Consider the following 25,235-nt stretch of genomic DNA (forward strand, 5'->3'; position numbering starts at 1 on the left):
TTGCTTAACTTATAAAAGAACACTGAGAGCTGAAACTCGTTTTGATATAAAATAACCTTAGAATGTTAGTAAAAATATTGAGAAAAACTCTAAAACTTGCCTTGATTTCCTGAGTACATTCAAAGTTGCTATGAATAATTTCAAACAATAATATCTCTGTGAGGCAGGTTTTCTTCCAGTGGAGAGACTTGGCTTAGACTGGCTCTATAGTGATCATTTGTATTAAACTCCCTTGTGTTATCCTTGTGCATCCTATTTGAAATAGCGCATGTCCTCTCTCAGACCCACTTTTATGACTACTTCCTTCCAGCATGCCCATTTACATATATTTTAGGCCAACCAGAAAGTAAAGGGGAAATAAATCTAGACTTGACCCAAATTAATATAAATAACAAACTGAATTAATAGGTTTTGCTACCTCTTACTTTAACATTTGAGTTGTTTTCTATCCATATGATATATATATATGTGTGTGTGTGTGTACATATATATATACACACACATATGTGTGTGTGTGTGTGTGTGTAACAATTTCCCAAATTATTATCCTTCTTTTTTGACCCTTACATATCCTAAAATACTAGTATTTCTTCTAACATTTCTTTTTTGTTCTTTAGGATTTCCCATCTTTCTGCTTACACTACTCATTTGCTCTTGTATGCTACTTTATCCATTAGAGCCCTTATCATATTAATCAGAGTTGTTTTAAATTCCTAGTCTAATAATTCCAACATCCCTGCTACATCTGCTTCTGATGCTTGCTCTGTCTCTTCACATTTGTGTTTTTTTGCCTCTCCGTACATTTTGTAAAGTTTTACTTGATAGCCAGACATGATGTAATGGGTAAAAGGAACTGTTATAAATAGCTCTTTAGTAATGTGGTGGTGATGTGTGGGGGGAGAGGAAGGGTCGTATAGTCCTATGATTAGGTCTCATTCTCTTAGTGAGACTATGCCTCTGGACTTTGAATTTCACAAATGTTTAATTTTTTTTTTCTCTCCCCTTAGGTGAGAGAGGATGGCTAGAATGGCTTCGAGTTGGGTACCTTCCTTCCCCAGGTAAGTCAGTCTCAGATCATATCCCAGCCATTTAGGCTCTGGTTAACAAGCTTCCCGTGAGGGCAAGCCTTTTTGAGAAGAGCTGAGTGCTCTGGCTTATTTCAAAATGGTTCCTTTCCGCCTCATCCAGCAGGCGGTTTGAGGGGATTTTTCTCTGATATTTATTGTGGGAATCTCGTTGAGCTCCTAGTGGTAAACCTCACAAGACTGTGGGGGATGCTGATCAGTGGGTCCTCGTGATTTTGTTTTTTTATTGTTTGATAGCAAGTATTTATTGAGCTCACTGTATAAAATTCTTAAATATTTTGCCATCCTTAAATATAATGAGATACAGACAATTCAAGAAAGGAGAAATATAGCTATACTATCGTTTAAATGAAGACTATGCCACTAGCTCATGAATTTTTTAACTCTCAGATTTGTCCACACCTAGCTTCCAGCAATTCATCAATTACAGTTCTGGTGTTCTCACCCAGGTACTGGTTCCTGGCGCTGGTTCCCACAGCAGTTTCTGCTCATGAGTCTCTGCTCTCTGGTAAGGTGAGACCTGCTATATTTGCAGGTCTGTCTTTCCATTCTCAGGGCAGTAGTTTGCCCTGTGTCCTCCCCTCTCTTAAGCATCCAAGAAAAGTTGTTAATTTTTCAATCTGTTTAGCTTTTTATTTGTTGTTAAGACAGAGTGGAGACTTTCAAGCTCCTTACTTGCAGAAAATGAAAACTGGAAGTCTTCAACACCCGCTCTACATGTAGATGTTTATTTACCCCTCCAGGCTACTCCTCCATTTTCTTGGAGGTTCAGGAATTTCACTGATTTATTTTCTCCTATTGCTCGTTATTAAATTAGATATTTTCAACATTCATATGGTGACAACCCTAAATTCTAGTCACACAATTACCCCTAATAAAATCCACCGCCATTTTACTACCTCAGCAACGTTTTATCAAGACCTCAATGTAGACCTTTCATTGGATGGTAGCTAATGTTCCTGAGGTAGACCACTTAGCATCAGTGGAAAGGTCTAGAATGTTGTCTACGTCAGAAACTTTAGCTACCATCCAATATAAATCTCTGAGCTGCCTCAGTCCTTTCTTCTCTTTAAACTCATTACCGTTTTAATCTTCAGTCCTCTTCCACTTCATTTTATTTTAACCCATAAATTACCACTGAGCCTCACATTCCTCCTGTTCAATGTGATATATTTTATTATTCTTCCCAATTATCCACTCCCTTCCCTGAACAGTTTTATATATCTTACACTTTCCAGGCCTCCCTGTAGGACGTGTGTATTAACCTATCCCATGGTCAGGCTTGACCATGTGAAATGGCTTGCTTTGGCCAGTGAGATGCCACTGGCCATGACAAGTGCCATGTTAGAGAAGATTCTCTTAAGAAGACAAAGAGTAGAACAGAGCCTAACCAAGGCTGATCCGCAGATCTGTCAGCAAATCTTAAAAGCTTGTTGCCACTATCCCCTAAGATTTGGGGACTGTTTGTTGCCACCGGGAGAGCTGACTCACGTACCCAAATTTAGCCCCTTTGGCTGAGTATATTTTTCACTAACATCCTAACTCTCTTCCCACTTGATTTTCTGTCTCACATGAAAAAATGTCCTCAAAAAGATCTCCATCCTGAAATATGGTTTTCTCTAACTGAAATCAATTCATATTCTAAGAGCTTCTGATAAAAATTACAGAAATTTTTACTTTGTTCCCATTATAAATTTGTACTCTGTTGCCATTATAAATTCTCAGTTTCTAAACTTAGTTGACCTCTCAAAGCAATTTACCAATCTTTTTAATTATCCTTGATGAGCAACTTTTATTATTGTAATTGCTATTCCAGACCTCCTTCCCTTAAGTCTCCTACTCAGCCAGCACACACTTCTTTCTCTGATTGCCTTAGGTCCATCTTCACATATATACTAATCTTGATTCAGGCACTTATTTACATCTGCAGCCATTCTTTCCCTCTTTCTCCCCATCTCTGTAACCTATGCCACTTTTCCAGTTCAAGAATAATACTACTACTCATGTTTTACCTCATTACTACCTCATTTTACATCTTCTTGGATTTTGATACAACTATTTTACCTTCTTTCTTTCCCTCCCAAGTTATAAATATTCCATCTGTTGTTTTCCCATCCTGCAAAGCAAAAGAGGTCCCAGCCCTAACTATGGGTCCTTCTACATAATTTCTCTCCACTATCACACCCAACCTTTTGAGTATGGTCTATAATTATTCCTCTCTTCTCAATTACACCTCGGCCCCCTTAAATCCTGTTTTTATCTCCACCCTTACATTTAAGCTACTTTGACAAACTTGTTATTACCTCAAACTTCTAAACTTTATGTTCAATTCACTGTCATTGTACTTTTCTATCCTGCAGTTTTTGACACTTTGAAACAGGTTTTCTTTTAGTTTCATTTATCCCAGTGCAGCTTTCTACCTTTGGTTTCTGTGAGACCATCTCATCCCTTCTTTGCTTTATCTGCAACAAATGAATTTTTAAAAACATTTTTTTTTGCCATTATTTGTATTACCAACAAATGTATCTCATGTTTATTAATCATTTAGTTAAGGTGTTTTTTTTTTCCTTAGGAAACTATGAATTTTCCAAAACTATTTATAATGCATTATTTGATTAGGGAAAATTCATTCTGCCTTAAGTCATTAGAATTTTCCCTAAGAATGAAATGCTTGTAATGAGTCTTGAAGGATAACAAAAAACTAGGCACACAGAGAAAGAAGGGCACTTCATGAAGAGGGAAAAACATAGGTAAAAATGTATTCAATAATGTTGAGTTTATTTTTCTGAAATGACTCGCCATAGATGAAACATGCAGGATTAATTATAAAGAAAAGAATTTGATAGTAGTAGGGCTGCAGGATCTTTGGTACAATACTGTGGAAAGATTCCCACCCCCCGCAAAGAAATAAAACAAGAAAGGAAAATCATATATGTTTAATATATAAATATGTTATACATATTTATATATTATGTATTATGCAATATTATATATGTATGTGTGTGTGTATATATATATATTTTTTTCCCAATTGAAGTAAATGGTGTTGACTTTAGGTCCTATATCACTAAAGTATATAGCAAAATAAAGTCTCAAAGGCAAAATCTATCATAATTAAAAGTTTCATGAATATGCCTCACTAAAAATGCTCTAACACCTTTCTAATATGTTAGTTTCCTAAGTGAGCCAAAACCTGAAACAACATAATTTGAGTCCTGTATTATACATGGCTGATATTGGGCATACACTACTTTTCCTAGGCTAAATAATATTGAAAATAAACAAAAATAACTTAGTTAGCTGCTCCATGAAATACATACTCCTGGAAAACTATGAAGCAACTAAAATAACTTACGTATAAAAAGTGACTTTTCAAGTCTTGCTCAAAGACACTTGCTCTCCAATCCAAAGCAATTATCTCACAAACTCTATCAACACCAACCAATTTCTCAATTTAGAAGAGTCATCATGTAATCACATAGCCCAGGCTTTAAAAATCTTATACATACCCTCTCCTGAATTCCCTCTTCTGAGATACTACTAAAGCTATTTCAAAATGTTCTGTCTTACTGCAGAAAGTGTAATAAACTTAGTTATACTTCAATATATTTTTCTGGTGACCTTTTGGGGAATCTCATCATACAGGTAATGTACTGATACCAGTGGTGCATTTAGCAGTATTATTATTTATTTATATTCAACTGGTGCTGGGAAATATTCAAAAGCTATATCAAGATTTCAAACTGAAGCTCCCTGGCCCTGAAATCATCAATTTTTAGGACACTGGAAGCTAAATCACCAGAAGGATACAGTTTTGAGAAAGATCTAACTTTTCTGTTAGTGAGCTCTATAAGAGATGTTCTGTGATTTTTGTCTACACTGCTATAATCTCAGTGTCTCATATTTTGGTAGGCACATAATAAGAGTTAAATTTTTAAAAAGTGTACCACTGAAGTCATCAGCATTCTAACGTGTGAATTTAGCAAAAATTCCATTGGTGGTGTTCCCATATACTTGGGGTTGGAAGAAAATTGATTTCAGGATAATAATTAACTACATGTTATTTGGTGAGAGACCAACCCGTGACAAATTGCTGAGTGTGATTACCAGGTTCTTATATTCTTGGAAGAAAATATGATCTTGACAAACTGGATTGTATATGGGTAACAGATTCCATTGTCTCACATTTTATCTATATAAATACTTACAGTATTGAAAAAACAGAATAAGAAGTTGTCCTGAGGGTTAACTGTCCTTGCTTAGAAACATCTTTGATGGAGAAAAGGGTCATTGTCACAGTCTAGATGGAAAGGGGAAAATGAGGGAGTACTAAATTCCTTTGCATGAGGAACACATAGAATCTTTTGTTTGCTTCCCTAATGATTTCTCCACCATGAAAAGTGAGAAGAGTAAAGGAAGGAAAAACAATCAAAAAGGTGTCATGAGGACAGACATTATTTGAGCAGCATGGCAAATGAATAATTACCAGTGAAAACTTGGGGAGGAAAAAAACCTACTTTTAGAACAAATGCTATTATTTAGTCAGAAATAGACAATGTGGGGGATGTTTTTACCATTTCCTAAATTGATAAGTAAACTATGCAGCACACACAAATATCTCATGAGACTGTGTGTGTAGTTTCACGAGTGGACAGTTTACATCCAAGTGTGTGTGGAATGGGAAGCATGGATAGGATACTGAGTTGATCCATGAAATTAATCTGTTGAAGAAGAAGCTCTGAGCCAGAGAGGATTATGATGATGTAAGCCACAAAGAGAATTACCCTAATCTTGAGGCAGAGGTTGGGGGGGTGTAGATTGTCATTGACTTGTTTTACACAATGTGAAATGTGGATCTGAGTCAATATCATGGATAATTTAAGGTGGAGTGCCAACAGATAAGAGCTAAACTCATTTAAATGAAAACAAAATATCAAAACAAAAATCACTGCAAAAGTAACTCCACATATGGAACATGCTAAAAAAAGTATTTCCATACATTTATTTGTAGATGACATTAATATCTTTACACATCCTACATAATCTCAGTCAAAACCAAAGTAGAAGAAAGTATAGTGCATATAGTATATTATTAGTTATCACTTATGATAGCTTCATGTGGTACAATGTAGTCTCTGATCATCTAATCTCATATTTACCCATTAATAATGTTTTTTCATAGATATAGACTGTCTTCTGGGATGCAGATTTGATATGAAATGATGAATTATGCACTGAAATCATCACATTCAATTAGAGTATGATCTTTATAAATTTTACCAGCTTCAAACTCATGACTCTACCATGAAATATGAAATTCAATACCATCACCTAAAAGTTGTTCAGCACTCTAGTTTGCTATGTGCTTACGCTCTTCAGGAATATAATTTATTGATATCAACCTGCTTGTAACTCCACAGATTTAAACTCTATTTTTACAATCAGTTGGATATTTATCATCTAGTCTTCTCCCAAAACTGAAGCAATAATGGAAAAGTCAAAAACATGCTGATTTCCTTTCAGAGCATTAAAGAGAGAATGAGAGAGAGGGATAGAGGGAAGAAAGAGAGTAAGAAAGATAAGGAGGGAAAGAACGTCTGAATATTGGAGACTGAAGAAATGAGAGGCTCAGATGCATTTTGAATATATCATCACACCAGTTTCCTTCATAAATCATTAAAATAACACCTCTCAGGTTCTCTTCGAAATAGGAATTTGCATTCCATCCATCTGTAAGCCTTTGAGTAGATTATTTACAAGTCTGAAATGGCCAATAACAATTTATTTTCCATTTGAAAGCCAGCTATTTTATCTATAATTTGGAGAGAGAAATGGGAAAAAAAATTTTTAAAATAAACACTTTTTGAACCATGGCATCTTGAATTCAAAATCAAATGAATAACCCTAGATTTATTCAAAAGGAGAACATTGCAAGGTTTTTGTTTTGTTTGTGTTTCTGTTTTTCTTTCTTTCTTTTTCTTTTTTTTTAAACCACTTCTCTTCTAACATTCTTTCTCTAGAAAAATAAGCAACTCTCTGTGCCAGAGTAGTGCATGACCTGATACTTTGAATAGAAGGCGACCACAGAATCACTGATTAGTCCCATCAGATGCTCTTAAAACCAAGATCCCTTGATGAGAGATTCCTGGGACACAACCATTCCCTGAATTCAATGGCTTGAAAGCAAGATAGGGATAAGACTGGTTATTGACTGCACAAGAACCTCTCAGGTTCTCTTCAAAATAGCTTGGAATTTCCATGCAACCCATTTGTATGGATGTTTTATGTTGATAAATGTTTTAAAATTGAATTCCAAAGGGAAGTACTGAACCAAAACCAAAAAACAGCAAACTCATCGTCCTTAATGGTGGAGAAATATAACTACCAAAATTATGAAAAGGGAAGAGAAAATGCTATCTGTATATTATTATTTGCCTTCTTATTTACATTTTATCTGCTAAAAGGATGAGAAAAACAGTTAATGGTATTAAGAGACAAGAATTAAACTTTGTTTTTATTAATGCATTTTATTTCCACAGGATAATACTGAAGCAAATAGTTTAATGGAATTAAAAAATGGATTTGATTTAGTGAATGGAAAGAGAATCTGTAGTTATTTTAGCTGGGGATAAAACAATTAAAGGCTTTATGTTTGCGTGCTTCATTAATAAAATTTAAATGCTAAAGTGGGGAGAGCTTTGCCTTTTATTCTGCTTTACGATAAGTCAATATATTTTCACAAACAACTAGCATAGTTTTTTTTCAGGTTCAGAAATCAAAATAAATGATCTATGATAGCCTCCTATCCAGGAATCCAAGGGTTTCTATCTTGATGAAATCTTATTACTCCTTAAATGACCACAGTGCAACACAATGGAAAGAATTGTGATCATTTTAAACCTGGGTGGCATTCATCATATGGTAACCCAGGGGTAAAAGGTCCTATATCCCATTTCCAATTATTTGAACTATCTACTGAAGTAATGCATTTTTCTCTTTAAAATGTCTCAAAAGATATAAGATGTCACTGTGCTTACAGGGTTTTGAAATTTTATTTTAAGGAATCAAAAGAAATTTGCTCTGTGAGCAGGTTTTTAAATTTGGCTTGATGCCTCTGATTCAGGGAACAAGCAATCCCCTTCCAACTCTCTCTTCTACTGGAGAGTTGTCCCCTTTCAACCTGTGCCTTTTGGTCCAATACAAATCAATGAACTCAAGACCCAATATAACATGTCTTAAAAATCCATTTAGAAAACAACTGCTCCAAAGTTCATCTCCTTCCTTTATCAGAAATTGCTGGAAATGTAATTTTGCAGCAAACATTTCATTTCTTGTCTTGAAATAGATTGAGATAAATGTGAAGTCAATGATTAGGTAAATGTAATGTCTTGGGTTGATGCCACAATGCAATATTCTATGTTGTGGTCACTACTGATGGATGTTTTGTACAGTTACTCAGCTGTATAATGGGACAAATTCCCATGACTCTATTTAAAATACCATGTGGTTCCCTCTCAATTAATATTACCAAAAGTACTTTGGCACAAATACAAAAAGCATGAGGGATTAGTGTGGAGCACGCCAGTGTAGTCATCTTTGCTCTGGATAGAGTTCTCCTTTATACAATAAACTATATCTGTGTACAATTTATTTACTGAGCTGCACCGCATGCAGTAAATAACACAACAAAAAGTATTCCTCCTTCAAAACTCACTTCTATGAGGTTATAAAAAGAAATCCTGTACTAACTAATCTCCTATAGTACAGTTAAGGATTAAACGCTGATGAGGTTAACACACATATACTGGCACATGCACAGGCACTATGGCCGTAGAAACACATTGTTTATGAGAGTCTCTATTTTAATAGCAAAGAAACATATTACTCCTCTCTATTCCCTGCTACCAAGGTGCATATCATGCAATATAAAAAAGAGGAAAAGGAAAGAGATGACTTTCTTTCAGAAGGAATAAAAACTAGAATATTCATAGTGACTTTCAAAATATTTTTTGGAAATGTAGAGGCTAAATTCTCTGGCACACAGGTGCCAAGACTGCATAACATAGGAATGAATCAAGTGATATAATGATAAATACCTTTTTTCAACTTCTGCTTCCTGTGATGGCTGTTCTTTGTGATTACATTTCACTGTTACATAGAAACCCATAATTATCAGGGATGATATCCAGTCACTATCATGTGTTGCAGTGATCAAAATGGTAAATTTCCACAATTTACCTTTTTTTAAATTAAAATGTTTAATATTTTCTAAACATGTAACACTTAAATAGTTGTCAATACATCAATATTTTACTTTCTAGCGTCCTTAGGTCCAGCACAGGGTAGTTAGTGATTTAGAAAGATTTATTGTCTCTCCTATTGCAGTAATATGTGATCCCTATTTGCAACACTTAAAATAGTTTTTCTGATTATCTTAGTTACTAGTATTTATATTAATCAAAATCCTAAATGAGTATTTGCTTCAGTAGCACATATATTAAAACTGGAATGATACAGAGAAGGTTAGCATGCCCCCTGCACAAAGACGACATGCAAATTCATGAAGCATTTTACACACACACACACACACACACACACACACACACACACACACGCTAAATCAACTGCATAACACCTTGCTTCATATCATGAAAAAGAATCTTGATACATTTTTGGAGGCATATGCCTATGCTCAAGACTTACAAATATAGACATGTTTTGAAAGTGTTGTAATTTTCTAATTTTGTAATTTTAAGTCATTCTTTGTAAATAACTTTTAAAAAATTTCTTCAGAAACATTTTAGAGTTTTCTCTGTATTGCTAGAATACTATAATCACATAATCCTGTGTTTTGGTGTGTTTTCTTTTTTCCCTCTGAAAACTTTTCTCCTATTTCTGGTATTACAAAATTGCATGATAATGGTATATCTTGGTTGGAAACATTTTAATCCATTGGGCTGGTACTCAGTTAATAACTTTTCAATATGGATTAATTTTTTTTTTCTGTTCTAGGGACTCTCATGAATTATTTCTTTGTCAATTTTCCCACCCCATCTTCTCTGATATTCTAGAACTTCTATTAGAAAACATTTAAACAGGACCTCCGGGAAGATGGCGGAAGAGTAAGACGCGGAGATCACCTTCCTCCCCACAGATACACCAGAAATACATCTACACGTGGAACAACTCCTGCAGAGCATCTACTGAACGCTGGCAGAGGACCTCAGACCTCCCAGAAGGCAAGAAACCCCCTGCGTACCTGGTTAGGGCAAAAGGAAAAAAAATAAACAGAGACAAAAGGATAGGGACGGGTACTGCACCAGCGGGAGGGAGCTGTGAAGGAGGAAAACTGTCCACACACTAGGAAGCCCCTTCGCGGGCGGAGACTGCAGGTGGCAGAGTGGGGGAGCTTCGGTGCCGCGGAGGAGAGCGCAGCAACAGGGGTGCGGAAGGCAAAGCGGGGAGATTCCAGCGCAGAGGATCGGGGCTGACCAGCACTCACCAGCTGAGAGGCTTGTCTGCTCACCCGCCGGGGCGGGCGGGGCTGGGAGCTGAGGCTCCGGCTTTTGTCGGAGCGCCGGGAGAGGACTGAGGTTGGCGGCGTGAACACAGCCTGCAGGGCGTTGGTGCACCGCGGCTGGCTGGGAGAGAGTCCGGGGAGGGGTCTGGAGCTGCCGAAGAGGCAAGAGACTTTTACATCCCTCTTTGTTTCCTGGTGCACGAGGAGAGGGGATTAAGAGCGCTGCTTGGGAGAGCTCCAGGGACGGGCGCGAGCCCGGCTAAGAGTGCGGAGCCCGGAGACGGACATGGGACGCTAAGGCCGCTGCTGCCGCAGCCAGGAGGCCTCTGTGCGAACACAGGTCACTAGCCACGTACCCTTCCGGGGAGCCTGTGCAGCCCGCCACTGCCAGGGTCCCGGGATCCAGGGACGGCTCCCTCGGGAGAGCGCTCGGCGCGCCTCAGGCTGCAGCGTCACGCCGTCACGCCGGCCTCTGCCGCTGCAGGCCCGCCCCGCACTCCGTGACCCTCCCTACCCCCCGGCCTGGGTGAGCCAGAGCCTCCGAATCAGCGGCTCCTTTAACCCCGTCCTGTCTGAGCAAAGAACAGACGCCCTCTGGCGACCTACACGCACAGGCGGGGCCAAATCCAAAGCTGAGCCCCTGGGAACTGTGAGAACAAAGAAGAGAAAGGGAAATCTCTCCAAGCAGCCTCAGAAGCAGCGGATTAAACCTCCACAATCAACTTGATATACCCTGCATCTGTGGAATACCTGAATAGACAACGAATCATCCCAAATTAAGGAGCCCTGTGGATGAAAGGCTCTTGGTGCTGCAGCCAGGAGTCAGTGCTGTGCCTCTGAGGTGGGAGAGCCAACTTCAGGACACTGGTCCACAAGAGGCCTCCCAGCTGCACATAATATCAAACGGCGAAAATCTCCCAGAGATCTCCATCTCAACGCCAGCACCCAGCTTCACTCAACGACCAGCAAGCCATAGTGCAGGACATCCTATGCCAAACAACTAGCAAGACAGGAACACAACCCCACCCGTTAGCAGAGAGGCTGCCCAAAATCATAATAAGTCTACAGATACCCCAAAACACACCACCAGACGTGGACCTGCCCACCAGAAAGACAAGATCCAGCCTCATCCACCAGAACACAGGCACTAGTCCCCTCCACCAGGAAGCCTACACAACCCACTGAACCAACCTTAGCCACTGGGGACAGACACAAAAAACAACAGGAACTACGAACCTTCAGCCTGCAAAAAAGGAGACCCCAAACACAGTAAGATAAGCAAAATGAAAAGACAGAAAAACACACAGCAGATGAAGGAGCAAGATAAAAACCCACCAGACCTAACAAATGAAGAGGAAATAGGCAGTCTATCTGAAAAAGAATTCAGAATAATGATAGTAAGGTTGATCCGAAATCTTGGAGATAGAATGGACAATAGAATGGACAAATTGCAAGAATCAGTTAACAAGGACCTAGAAGATGAAACAAGCAACGATGAACAACACAATAAATGAAATTAAAAGTACTCTAGATGGGATCAATAGCAGAATAACTGAGGCAGAAGAACGGATAAGTGACCTGGAAGATAAAATAGTGGAAATAAGTACTGCAGAGCAGAATAAAGAAAAAAGAATGAAAAGAACTGAGGACAGTCTCAGAGACCTCTGGGACAACATTAAACGCACCAACATTCGAATTATAGGGGTTCCAGAAGAAGAAGAGAAAAAGAAAGGGACTGAGAAAATATTTGAAGAGATTATAGTTGAAAACTTCCCTAATATGGGAAAGGAAATAGTTAATCAAGTCCAGGAAGCACAGAGAGTCCCATACAGGATAAATACAAGGAGAAATACGCCAAGACACATATTAATCAAACTGTCAAAAATTAAATACAAAGAAAGCATATTAAAAGCAGCAAGGGAAAAACAACAAATAACACACAAGGGAATCCCCATCAGGTTAACAGCTGATCTTTCAGCAGAAACTCTGCAAGCCAGAAGGGAGTGGCAGGACATATTGAAAGTGATGAAGGAGAAAAACCTGCAACCAAGATTACTCTACCCAGCAAGGATCTCATTCAGATTTGATGGAGAAATTAAAACCTTTACAGACAAGCAAAAGCTGAGAGAGTTCAGCACCACCAAACCAGCTCTACAACAAATGCTAAAGGAACTTCTCTAGGCAAGAAACAAAAAAGAAGGAAAAGACCTACAATAGCGAACCCAAAACAATTAAGAAAATGGGAATGGGAACATACATATCGATAATTACCTTAAATGTAAATGGACTAAATGCTCCCACCAAAAGACACAGATTGGCTGAATCGATACAAAAACAAGACCCATATATTTGCTGTCTACAAGAGACCCACTTCAGACCTAGAGACACATACAGACTGAAACTAAGGGGATGGAAAAAGGTATTTCATGCAAATGGAAACCAAAAGAAAGCTGGAGTAGCAATTCTCATATCAGACAAAATAGACTTTAAAATAAAGACTATTAGAAGAGACAAAGAAGGACACTACATAATGATCAAGGGATCGATCCAAGAAGAAGATATAACAATTGCAAATATTTATGCACCCAACATACGAGCACCTCAATACATAAGGCAAATACTAACAGCCATAAAAGGGGAAATCGACAGTAACACATTCATAGTAGGGGACTTTAACACCCCACTTTCACCCATGGACAGATCATCCAAAAAGAAAATAAATAAGGAAACACAAGCTTTAAATGATACATCAAACAAGATGGACTTAATTAATATTTATAGGACATTCCATCCAAAAACAACAGAATACACATGTTTCTCAAGTGCTCATGGAATATTCTCCAGGATAGATCATATCTTGGGTCACAAATCAAGCCTTGGTAAATTTAAGAAAACTGAAATTGTATCAAGTATCTTTTCTGACCACAACGCTATGAGACTAGATATCAATTACGGGAAAAGATCTGTAAAAAATACAAACACATGGAGGCTAAACAATACACTACTTAATAACGAAGTGATCACTGAAGAAATCAAAGAGGAAATCAAAAAATACCTAGAAACAAATGACAATGGAGACACGACGACTCAAAATCTATGGGATGCAGCAAAAGCAGTTCTAAGAGGGAAGTTTATAGCAATACAATCCTACCTTAAGAAACAGGAAACATCTCGAATAAACAACCTAACCTTGCACCTAAAGCAATTAGAGAAAGAAGAACCAAAAAAACCCAAAGTTTGCAGAAGGAAAGAAATCATAAAAATCAGATCAGAAATAAATGAAAAAGAAATGAAGGAAACAATAGCAAAGATCAATAAAACTAAAAGCTGGTTCTTTGAAAGGATAAACAAAATTGATAAACCATTAGCCAGACTCATCAAGAAAAAAAGGGCGAAGACTCAAATCAATAGAATTGGAAATGAAAAAGAAGAAGTAACAACTGACACTGCAGAAATACAAAAGATCATGAGAGATTACTACAAGCAACTCTATGCCAATAAAATGGACAACCTGGAAGAAATGGACAAATTCTTAGAAAGGCACAACCTGCCAAGACTGAATCAGGAAGAAATAGAAAATATGAACAGACCAATCACAAGCACTGAAATTGAAACTTAGATTAAAAATCTTCCAACAAGCAAAAGCCCAGGACCAGATGGCTTCACAGGCGAATTCTATCAAACATTTAGAGAAGAGCTATCACCTATCCTTCTCAAACTCTTCCAAAATATAGCAGAGGGAGGAACACTCCCCAACTCTTTCTACAAGGCCACCATCACCCTGATACCAAAACCAGACAAGGATGTCACAAAGAAAGAAAACTACAGACCAATATCACTGATGAACATAGATGCAAAAATCCTCAACAAAATACTAGCAAACAGAATCCAACAGCACATTAAAAGGATCATACACCATGATCAACTGGGGTTTATTCCAGGAATGCAAGGATTCTTCAATATATGCAAATCAATCAGCGTGATACACCATATTAACAAATTGAAGTAGAAAAACCATATGATCATCTCAATAGATGCAGAGAAAGCTTTTGACAAAATTCAACACCCATTTATGATAAAAACCCTGCAGAAAGTAGGCATAGAGGGAACTTTCCTCAACATAATAAAGGCCATATATGACAAACCCACAGCCAACATCATCCTCAATGCTGAAAAACTGAAAGCATTTCCACTAAGATCAGGAACAAGACAAGGTTGCCCACTCTCAACACTCTTATTCAACATAGTTTTGGAAGTTTTAGCCACAGCAATCAGAGAAGAAAAGGAAATAAAAGGAATCCAAATCGGAAAAGAAGAAGTAAAGCTGTCACTGTTTGCAGATGACATGATACTATACATAGAGAATCCTAAAGACGCTACCAGAAAACTACTAGAGCTAATCAATTAATTCGGTAAAGTAGCAGGATACAAAATTAATGCACAGAAATCTCTGGCATTCCTATACACTAAGGATGAAAAATCTGAAAGTGAAATCAAGAAAACACTCCCATTTACCATTGCAACAAAAAGAATAAAATATCTAGGAATAAACCTACCTAAGGAGACAAAAGACCTGTATACAGAAAATTATAAGACACTGATGAAAGAAATTAAAGATGACACAAATAGATGGAGAGATATACCATGTTCTTGGATTGGAAGAATCAACATTGTGAAAATGACTCTACTACCCAAAGCAATCTACAGATTCAATGCAAGCCCTATCAAACTACCACTGGCATTTTTCACAGAACTAGAACAAAAAATTCACAATTTGTATGGAAACACAAAAGACCCCGAATAGCCAAAACAATCTTGAGAACAAAAAACGGAGCTGGAGGAATCAGGCTCCCTGACTTCAGACTATACTACAAAGCTACAGTAATCAACACAGTATGGTACTGGCACAAAAACAGAAATACAGATCAGTGGAACAGGACAGAAAGCCCAGAGATAAACCCATGCATATATGGTCACCTTATCTTTGATAAAGGAGGCAGGAATGTACAGTGGAGAAAGGACAGCCTCTTCAATAAGTGGTGCTGGGAAAACTGGACAGCTACATGTAAAAGTATGAGATTAGATCACTCCCTAACACCGTACACAAAAATAAGCTCAAAATGGATTAAAGACCTAAATGTAAGGCCAGAAACTATCAAACTCTTAGAGGAAAACATAGGCAGGACACTCTATGACATAAATCACAGCAAGGTCCTTTTTGACCCACCTCCTAGAGAAATGGAAATAAAAACAAAAATAAACAAATGGGACCTAATGAAACTTAAAAGCTTTTGTGCAGCAAAGGAAACCATAAACAAGACCAAAAGACAACCCTCAGAATGGGAGAAAATATTTGCAAACGAAGCAACTGACAAAGGATTAATCTCCAAAATTTATAAGCAGTACATGCAGCTCAACAACAAAAAACAAACAACCCAATCCAAAAATGGGCAGAAGAACTAAATAGACATTTCTCCAAAGAAGATATACAGACTGCCAACAAACACATGAAAGAATGCTCAACATCACTCATCATTAGAGAAATGCAAATCAAAACTACAATGAGATATCATCTCACACCAGTCAGAATGGCCATCATCAAAAAATCTAGAAACAATAAATGCTGGAGAGGGTGTAGAGAAAAGGGAACCCTCTTACACTGTTGGTGGGAATGTAAATTGATACAGCCACTGTGGAGAACAGTATGGAGGTTCCTTAAAAAACTACAAATAGAACTACCATATGACCCAGCAATCCCACTACTGGGCATATACCCTGAGAAAACCATAATTCAAAAAGAGTCATGTACCAAAATGTTAATTGCAGCTCTATTTACAATAGCCCAGAGATGGAAACAACCTAAATGTCCATCATCGGATGAATGGATAAAGAAGATGTGGCACATATATACAATGGAATATTACTCAGCCATAAAAAGAAACGAAATTGAGCTATTTGTAATGAGGTGGATAGACCTAGAGTCTGTCATACAGAGTGAAGTAAGTCAGAAAGAGAGAGACAAATACCGTATGCTAACACATATATATGGAATTTAAGAAAAAAAATGTCATGAAGAACCTAGGGGTAAGACAGGAATAAAGACACAGACCTACTAGAGAACGGACTTGAGGATATGGGGAGGGGGAAGGGTAAGCTGTGACAAAGCGAGAGAGAGGCATGGACATACATACACTATCAAACGTAAGGTAGATAGCTAGTGGGAAGCAGCCGCATAGCACAGGGAGATCAGCTCGGTGCTTTGTGATCGCCTGGAGGGGTGGGATAGAGAGGGTGGGAGGGAGGGAGACGCCAGCGGAAAGAGATATGGGAACATATGTATATATATAACTGATTCGTTTTGTTGTAAAGCAGAAACACACCATTATAAAGCAATTATACTCCAATTAAGATGTTAAATAAAATGTAGACGCTTTCCAATATGAAGGCCATGACTACAGGGGCCGTTGATGCCATGCTGTTTACAATATTCTATTCAAGGTGCTTCTTTATGTTTACAACATCATCAGGGTGAGGAAGTGAAGGGAGACGTGTACAACTTTGACCTGGTGGGGTTTGCAACCCTGGGATTTTCCGGTTGAAATTCACAACTAGCCCATGTATGTGAAAGGCAAGGAGAGATTGGAGAAAGAGGAGGGCCACTCCAGATTGGTAGGCAGGCGGCTGCAAGATGAGTAGGTCTCTGCACCTGCCCAACAGAATCTTAAGAGCTTATATAGAGGCCTTAACAGGGTTCAGTCTTGTATACAGTCCAGATGGTCTCAATAACACAGACTCTCTCAAGGCTGCGTCCTTGAAGCAGCTCCTAGTGAAGAACGTACATTTTAGGGACAGAGGAGTGGGTAAGGAGCCTCCAATTGCCCAGGTCCGGCTAGAAGATCAACCAGCTGTTGGCCTTACAAGCCCCGCCCCCTTCCCCCAGTATACTGTGCCCTGAGCAGTCAGCAGGTTTTACTACCATGGAGGTGGCTCATTTGCCAGCTATCTGGTTGTCCTGCAGGCAGATACCACAGCAACAGTACAGGCACATGCAAGAGAAAAACCAGGTTAAGATAATAATTCCCAAAATAAATAATAATGTTTTCCACCCCAGGATCTGAACCACTGATTTATTACGTCCCCTAGGCTGGGGGTCAAGTCCCTCATGGCGTTCAGTTGTGTTCCCATGTGATTTAATAAAGATGATGTATTAGTGGACTCATCAGGTATGAATACACAACATTCTGTTTGGATAACGGCACAGATGCCTCCTTGAGAGGCAGTAACAATGTCCAAGCCCATCCTATTTCAGAGGACAGATTTTCTCATTAGAGACACTTCAGTGTTCAGTAAGAACAGACTTTGTCATCTATCATTTAAGACTTTCTGGGTGAATTTAGTAAGGCCTTCTATGAGTGCTATTAATGTCCTTTAGGCCAACGGAGGGAACAGAGATGGTGGCCAAACGATCATTCCAGTAGGAAACAGAACATGCCCATCTGGCCTTGAGGAGATGGTGGTTTGCAACTTTTGTTACCATGGGGCAGATTGTCTCCTATGTCCAGGGAAAACCCAGGGTGCAAGAGCCCAAAGGTTTTTGCCACACAACTACTGGATCCCATTCAGGGCTACCCAATAAATACCTGGCCAGCACAACCAGTCAGTGCCAAGCCAGTCACCATTCTTTCATGTGACAGAATGACTACACAGTTCTGGTGATATCTAGCTCATATCCCTGGTACACTTGTGTTGGTTCTGTTTAGAGTGATTTTTCTGTCCCCATCATAGGGGTGCACTAGTGTACAAATGTCCATAACTCAGGGTAGGCCACATGAATCCATCCCAAATATGAGTGTAGCCACCCATGACTCTGATGGTGGTATTTTTAGGACCTTCTGGTCAGCAGTTTGATGGGCTGCCTAGGTAGCTTGATCGACAGAAAAAGAATACCCATACCTAGCTTATTATTAGTGTGTGACACAGGCCAGGCTTCTGGATCAGTATTGGTAATATCAGATGAATTGAGAGTCCTAATCTTAGCTTATTATTCCTTAATTTATTGCTTTAGTGCATTCCAGTCCCCTTCCTAGAGTGGTGATACCCTCCATGGCAATCCTGATGAGCTAGAGAGGGGTAACTGACCACATACTCAACAGCTGGATGGATTCCTTTGCCAGGCTTACTAAGAGGAGGCCCACTGTAGAAAGGTATTCTCATTAGGTGCCCATTCCATGACTGGATGCCATAGGAGCAAAGGGAGTCTTAGGTCAAAAAGATAGATATTTAATAGGAACTTGTATGGGAAGGTCTTCCCCTTCTATAATAATTACACTTGCGGCCCAATCCTTAGATGTTAGTATGGCAGCAGCTTTAGGAATCTGACCTGGTTGTGCATACCATACATGTTGGCTGGGGAAACAGCACTTCAGGCATGGAGATGGACTGGGTGTGGGGTGCGCCAGACAGGCACCCTCACTTTCTCCCCTCTTTCAGTAGTGTATATTCCATTCTAGGCACTGTGCATTTCAACAAGTCCAGCTTGCAGCAGGACAATGGGATCCGAGTGGATATTGAGTAGTTCCTGCTCACCCAAGGGTATAACTCACCCATTGCAAATTCCAGTAGATTACCTTTGCCAGGCGTGGTGGAGTTGAGTATTCTCAGCAGCACAGCACAGTGATCCATGGTGAGAGTTGGGACAATGACCATCTCCCAAGACTCCATATCTTTATGGTGTTGGGTGTAGGGGTCCCTAGTCTGACATATGGGGCAACAGGCCTTACTGGTTGATCATTCAAATGTATTAAAGCCTGGGATAGTACTTTAGTCCACCTGGCCAAGGTGGTTTTACCAGCTAGTTATTTAATTTGCTGCTTTAATTTTCCATTCTTCCTTTCTACCAACCCCGCTACTTATAGGTTGCAAGGGAAATGGAACCTCCATTCAATGTCATGTTCTTTTGCCCAGTCTTGTATATTGTGACCTTTGAAATATGATCCCCAATGACTGTCTACTGGATGAGCGTATCTCTTCATGGTACTCAGCTTCTCTAATCCCCTAATGGTGGCAGCCTGGTTTGCATGGTGATGGGGAAAGCTTGGGTTAGGCCAGACGCAGTGTCCACACAAGCCAAGGCATATTTAGAACCCTCACTCAGAAGGAGGGGACCAATATAATCAACATGTCAGTCTCTCATTGATTGGGAACTCTGGTGGATGGCCCCAAGATTCCTATGGCAATTGCCTTGGGCACTGTTTAGAATACCCAGGACATGCTGTTACTGCATTAATGAAGTCACTGTATTTCAAGAGCAATCTGGCATCCTCAGCAATACACCATCCCACCCAGGTACTATGGTGGCCGCTCCTCCTATGCACCCAGTCTGCTGTGTCTACTGAAGGGTCCATTGCTAGGCTCATACCTGGGCTAGGGCACTAACTTCCTGATTGCTAAGGGGTGTCAGCACCTTATGAAGATGAGTGGGGAAGAGGAAGAGAGTGGGGACTGCCTCAGGCCTTGCAGGCAAACCCAAATGTCTTTCCACATATCCTGACCCCACAAGGGCTTATTCACACCTTGATGATCACCCACACCTCGTCTTCTCAGTGTCTAAGCCATAGGGTTAACCCCTTTAGAACAGCCCAACTGTCAGTGCAAAGGGTTAATGGCCAAGGCTCATGAGTGATGATCACCAGCCAAATCTCTCTGAGTTCAGCCCACTGGCTGCTTCAGTTCATTCCTCTTTTCATCCAGATGGTGTCAGTGTTGGGCTGAATAGTGACTGCAGTCCATGTAGGTGGTCTGCCCAGACTAGACCCATTTGTATGCCAGGCATCAGTGGGAATTTCCCCCCTTCCCTCTCTACAGGCCACAAAGGCTGCCACAGGAAGTGGGGGCATTTGAAGGATCTACTGATACATATTCTACAGGGCCTAGTACAACCTGCGTTTCTAGAGACGGTTGGCAGACAGGATACTCCTCTGATGCAAAGAGGCATGCTACTTAGTCAAAGTGACAAGCTGAGCCTTGGTAGAGATGGGTTGATGGAACATATTCTCCATCCACCTCTTGACAGGAAGGGACATTCTTACCATGATATGCTGTTCCTTCTTAAGAGGCTCTACCTGGAGGGGTGCTGTGTACACTGACAAGAACAGTTGTTCTACAGGAATATACCAGTTTTCTGCCCCTTTCCAGACCCGGGACCAAAATCCTAGGGATCCTCTCTCCTTCTGTTGTTTCTGCCAAAGTGCCCAACCCATACCTTCCAGAGTCATGGGCACATTTAACTCAAATTGTAGCCCCGCTTTGGAGATGCCCAGAGCTTTAATCTGCTTCACTAGTATTTTTGCTTTCTCAAAGGCAGCTTGTTGCTCTGATCCGCTATGTGCTCTTTCTTTACCAGGCAGTAGGCAGTATAATGGACAAATGCACTGTGCCAAGTGAGGAATAAAAGTCCTCCCAAACCCAAATCTCTCAAAAGCTTGCACTTCTTCCACATTCTTAGGGTTTGGATAGGTCTGCACATTGTTGATAACAGCCTCTGGGACAACACTTGTGTCACGCACCCATATGACTCCCAAGAACTTTACAGCAGTGCCTGGGCCTTGAATTTTCTGCAGGTTCATTGCCCATCCATTTGCTCACAGATGTTCCAGCAAAATCTACAGACTGGCCTGCAGCAGAGACAAGTCTTCCCATGTCAACATTATGTCATCAATGTAATGGGCCCATTCTACTGATGTAGGGAAGGAGAACAGGGACAGCTCTCGGGCTACCATCACATGATCTGTCACGGGGCTGTGTAGATGGCCTTGGGGAAGCACTTGAAAGGTCCATTGCTGCCCGTCCCACATGAAGGCAAATTCATCTTATGACTCAGCAGCCAGGGGTATACTGTACTGAAAAAGCATTTGCTAAGTCCAATACAGCTTGGTGCACTCCTAGAACCAAGACCAAGGTATCTAAGATGGCAGCAATGTTGGCACAGCTGCACCAATGGAGGGCACTACGTTGTTCAATGATCAGTAAGCTGTAGCCATCTGCCAAGAGCCATCTGCTTCTTACTGGCTATACCGAGATGTTGAAAGCACTATGGATGAAAGGTGCAATATGTACTTGGTGCAGTTCTTGGATAGTTTCTCCCATTTCCCTATGTCTCTCAGACAATTTATATTATTTGACAGTTACCACTCTAACAGGGACTGTAGACTTACTGGTTCCCAGTTGGCTTTTCCCCTCAGGTACTGGCTTGATTACTCTAACCAGGAGGTGGATTTCACCGACAGAGGTTTGCAGAGTTTGATCTTGTAGGATATCAATGCCCAATATGCTCTTTGGTGTTGGAAAGATAAAAACCTCATATTCTCATGGGGGAAAATGCCCCATTTGCAGTATCAAAGGGACCTTCCTAACCATAACCACTGCCCTCCATATCCATTGACGGTGCTGAGGGGGCCAGAAATATATCATTGCTAGAATGAAATTAAAACTCCAATGAAATACTACTATACAACCAACTTAGTACAAAGTAAGAAGTAATACAATATCAAGAATAGGTAAGAATGTAGACTACTAGGAATATCCATACCCTGTAGGTGGTATAGTTTCTTTTGAAAGCAGTATAGACATTTCTAGTGATGTTGAAATTATATACACCAAAAGTGTGTTTATGTATACATGATGTGTGGACAAAACATTCTCAGCAGCATTATCTATAATGTAGAAAAAAAATCTAATTTTCATCTTCATTAGAATAAAGGAATGGTTCTGCATTTATAAAGTAAATGTAAAACTCTGATATGGACATGTTATTTTATTCATTGACATATTTGACTGGTTTCAAAAGTGAGCTTAGGAAACAAAATACATGCAATGAAAGAAAACAAATAAGAAAGGAAGACAAGCAAAATAAGGAAAAATAGAGACAACAGATCTATACAAAAGCCATTACCAGTGTGGCCAGTGTTTGCACATTCTATATTAATATCAAAATTCTGGAACTTGTGGGAATTTAGTTTTGTTGTTACAACATAATGATATTTATGTTCTTTACAGCCATGTCTAACAACTTTTCAATGTAATCACTTGAAGAAGTGCAATTAATATTTGAGAGTTTTTTTTCCAAATTTTCTCAAAACCAAAAGACGTTCATTAAATACACGAGTGTCAGAGTTCCTAGCTCTGTTGTTGCTACACTGGATGTTACAAGATAGCATCAACATATTATATATTTCTTCCACTCTCCCATTAGTACTAATATTATCATATACTTTAAAGTACTATGTGGGAGGTGTGGACATAAATTCTCATTAGTAGCTAATGAAATCTCTGCTTATATGGAGTTCTATTCTGTATGTATTAATATTAAAAATTATCTCTGTATTTGGGAGAGTATATATAAGGTCTCAGTATAGCCATAGCCTATGTCCGTTGTTATAAATGTAATTTAATTATGTAGCTGGAATAGGATGTCAGCAGCCTATGAACATTTTAAAAGAAGGCAATTTGTTTTTCTTTCAATAATGTTTCTATGAATTTTAGATTGAAATGGCACTAGAATGATCTATGGCTAATGCTTCCTTTTGTCAAATAAAAGGTGATTTTCCTTCTTTCTACTCCTGATAACCTTTTAACTGGGCTTTATTCTCTCCAGTCTTCCCTCTGAGATCTTGCCCAGTTAATTATATCCACTCTTTCTGAGAGCTACAATCTCCTCTGGCTTCCCTAGCTAAAAAAAACAAGCTGAATTCTCCTGTGAAAATAAAAAACAAAAACAAAACAAGCAAACAAAACACGCCCTGGATTCTTAAAGTACTATCTTATTTATTTATTCCTTTCTCTTCCAACTACGTGAATGCTCACTGACTCCTCAACAAATTAAATTCTGAGTTCTTCCACTCTTACTTTATTCTAAACATGTTTTTGCTAAAGTAACCAAAGGTTTATTAAGTGTCCAGAACAGTAATCTCACTTTTTTCCTTATTGTAATATTCCTCACTCTAACATTGGTCCCTAGTGAATATCTCATATTTCTCAAACTCTTTCCTAGACATCTATCATAGCACTCTTTTTTGGCTATTTCATACCATTTTGACAATTTTTTTCTCCCTCTCCCTCTGTAGCACATCCCCCCTCTATGATGGTATACTCTTCAGAGTTTGCTTATAGCCCTCAGGTTTTCTCCTTCTATATGTCCCCCAAAGGGATTTCCTTCTATTCCCATAATTCAGCACATAATCTCTAATCTATTAACTCCCAAATATAAGTTATCTCCACACGTTTTCTTTGGCAGTAGTTCGGTTCGAGTGACTCTTTAACAAAACTGGAATTTGTTAGCAAACATTAAAAAAAAATTTCCATTTGGGCATAACAGGAAAAAAATGACTTATACTTCAGTGTTTCTGGTTTGCAGAAGATCTTTAAAGTGGGTTGCTAATGATGCCTGTAACTAAGAATGGCACTTCCCTGATGCCTAAAGTTTGCAATCTTGTAATATATTTATTGTAACAATACTCAGAATGAAGTCTTAAAAGATCCCAGGCTTTTGGCATGCCTGGGGGGTTCACAATGATTTCAGACTGGGTACAATCAACTGAGAACATGGATAAAGTATATCAAGGTTTCCTAACCTTTTTAAGCACATGATTATCTGCCAGAAAGATTTGTATACATACATTGCCATGTGTTTTCCGAGTTACTGAAGAATTCACATAAAAATAACTATATTATAAAAATACTTATAAATCAAAGCAATGTCTCTGTCACATTTTAAAATTGCTTGTGGTACTATAAATGTGTCAGAAAAAAGAGTATACAGAGAAGAAACAAGAAGAACTACAATTCTGCAGCCTGTGGAATGAAAAACACATTCACAGAAAGACACACAAAATGAAAAGGCAGAGGACTATGTACAGGATGAAGGAACAAGATAAAACCCCAAAAAAACCAACTAAATGAAGTGGAGATAGGAAACCTTCCAGAAAAATTATTAGAATAATGATAGTGAAGATAATCCAGGACCTCGGAAAAAGAATGGAGACAAAGATTGAGAAGATGTAAGAAATGTTTAATAAACACCTAGGACAATTAAAAAACAAACAGAGATGAACAATACAATAACTTAAATGAAAAATACACTAGAAGGAATCAATAGCAGAATAACTGAGGCCGAAGAATGGATAAGTGACCTGGAAGACAGAATGGTGGAGTTCACTGCCACAGAACAGAATAAAGAAAAAAGAATGAAAAGATATGAAAACAGCCTAAGAGACGTCTGGGACAACATTAAAAACAACAACAGTCGTGTTATAGGGGTCCCAGAAGGAGAAGAGAGACAGAAAGGACCCAAGAAAATATTTGAAGAGACTACAGTCGAAAACTTCCCTAACATGAGAAAGGAAATAGCCACCCGAGTCCAGGAAGGGAAGAGAGTCCCAGGCAAGATAAACCCAAGGAGAAAAATGCTGGGACATGTAGTAATCAAGTTGACAAAAATTAAAGACAAAGAAAAATTATTCAAAGCAACAAGGGAAAAAACAACAAATAACATACAAGGGAACTCCCATAAGGTTAACAGCTGTATCTTTCAGCAGAAACTCTACAAGCCAGAAGGAAGTGACACAATATATTTA

The 25,235-nt window shown here is 39.0% G+C and overlaps 1 non-coding gene across 1 annotated transcript; it reads left to right on the plus strand.

Annotated features, from left to right (window-relative positions):
* Window positions 1-9,562: 9,562 nt before the first annotated feature.
* Window positions 9,563-9,665, plus strand: LOC137207264 (U6 spliceosomal RNA). The gene has a single exon (XR_010935012.1). It is a non-coding gene; the product is annotated as a U6 spliceosomal RNA (small nuclear RNA).
* The last annotated feature ends 15,570 nt before the right edge of the window (window positions 9,666-25,235 follow it).

The sequence above is a fragment of the Pseudorca crassidens genome, chromosome 1, assembly GCF_039906515.1.
Source record: "Pseudorca crassidens isolate mPseCra1 chromosome 1, mPseCra1.hap1, whole genome shotgun sequence".
In the NCBI taxonomy this organism is placed as follows: domain Eukaryota; kingdom Metazoa; phylum Chordata; class Mammalia; order Artiodactyla; family Delphinidae; genus Pseudorca; species Pseudorca crassidens.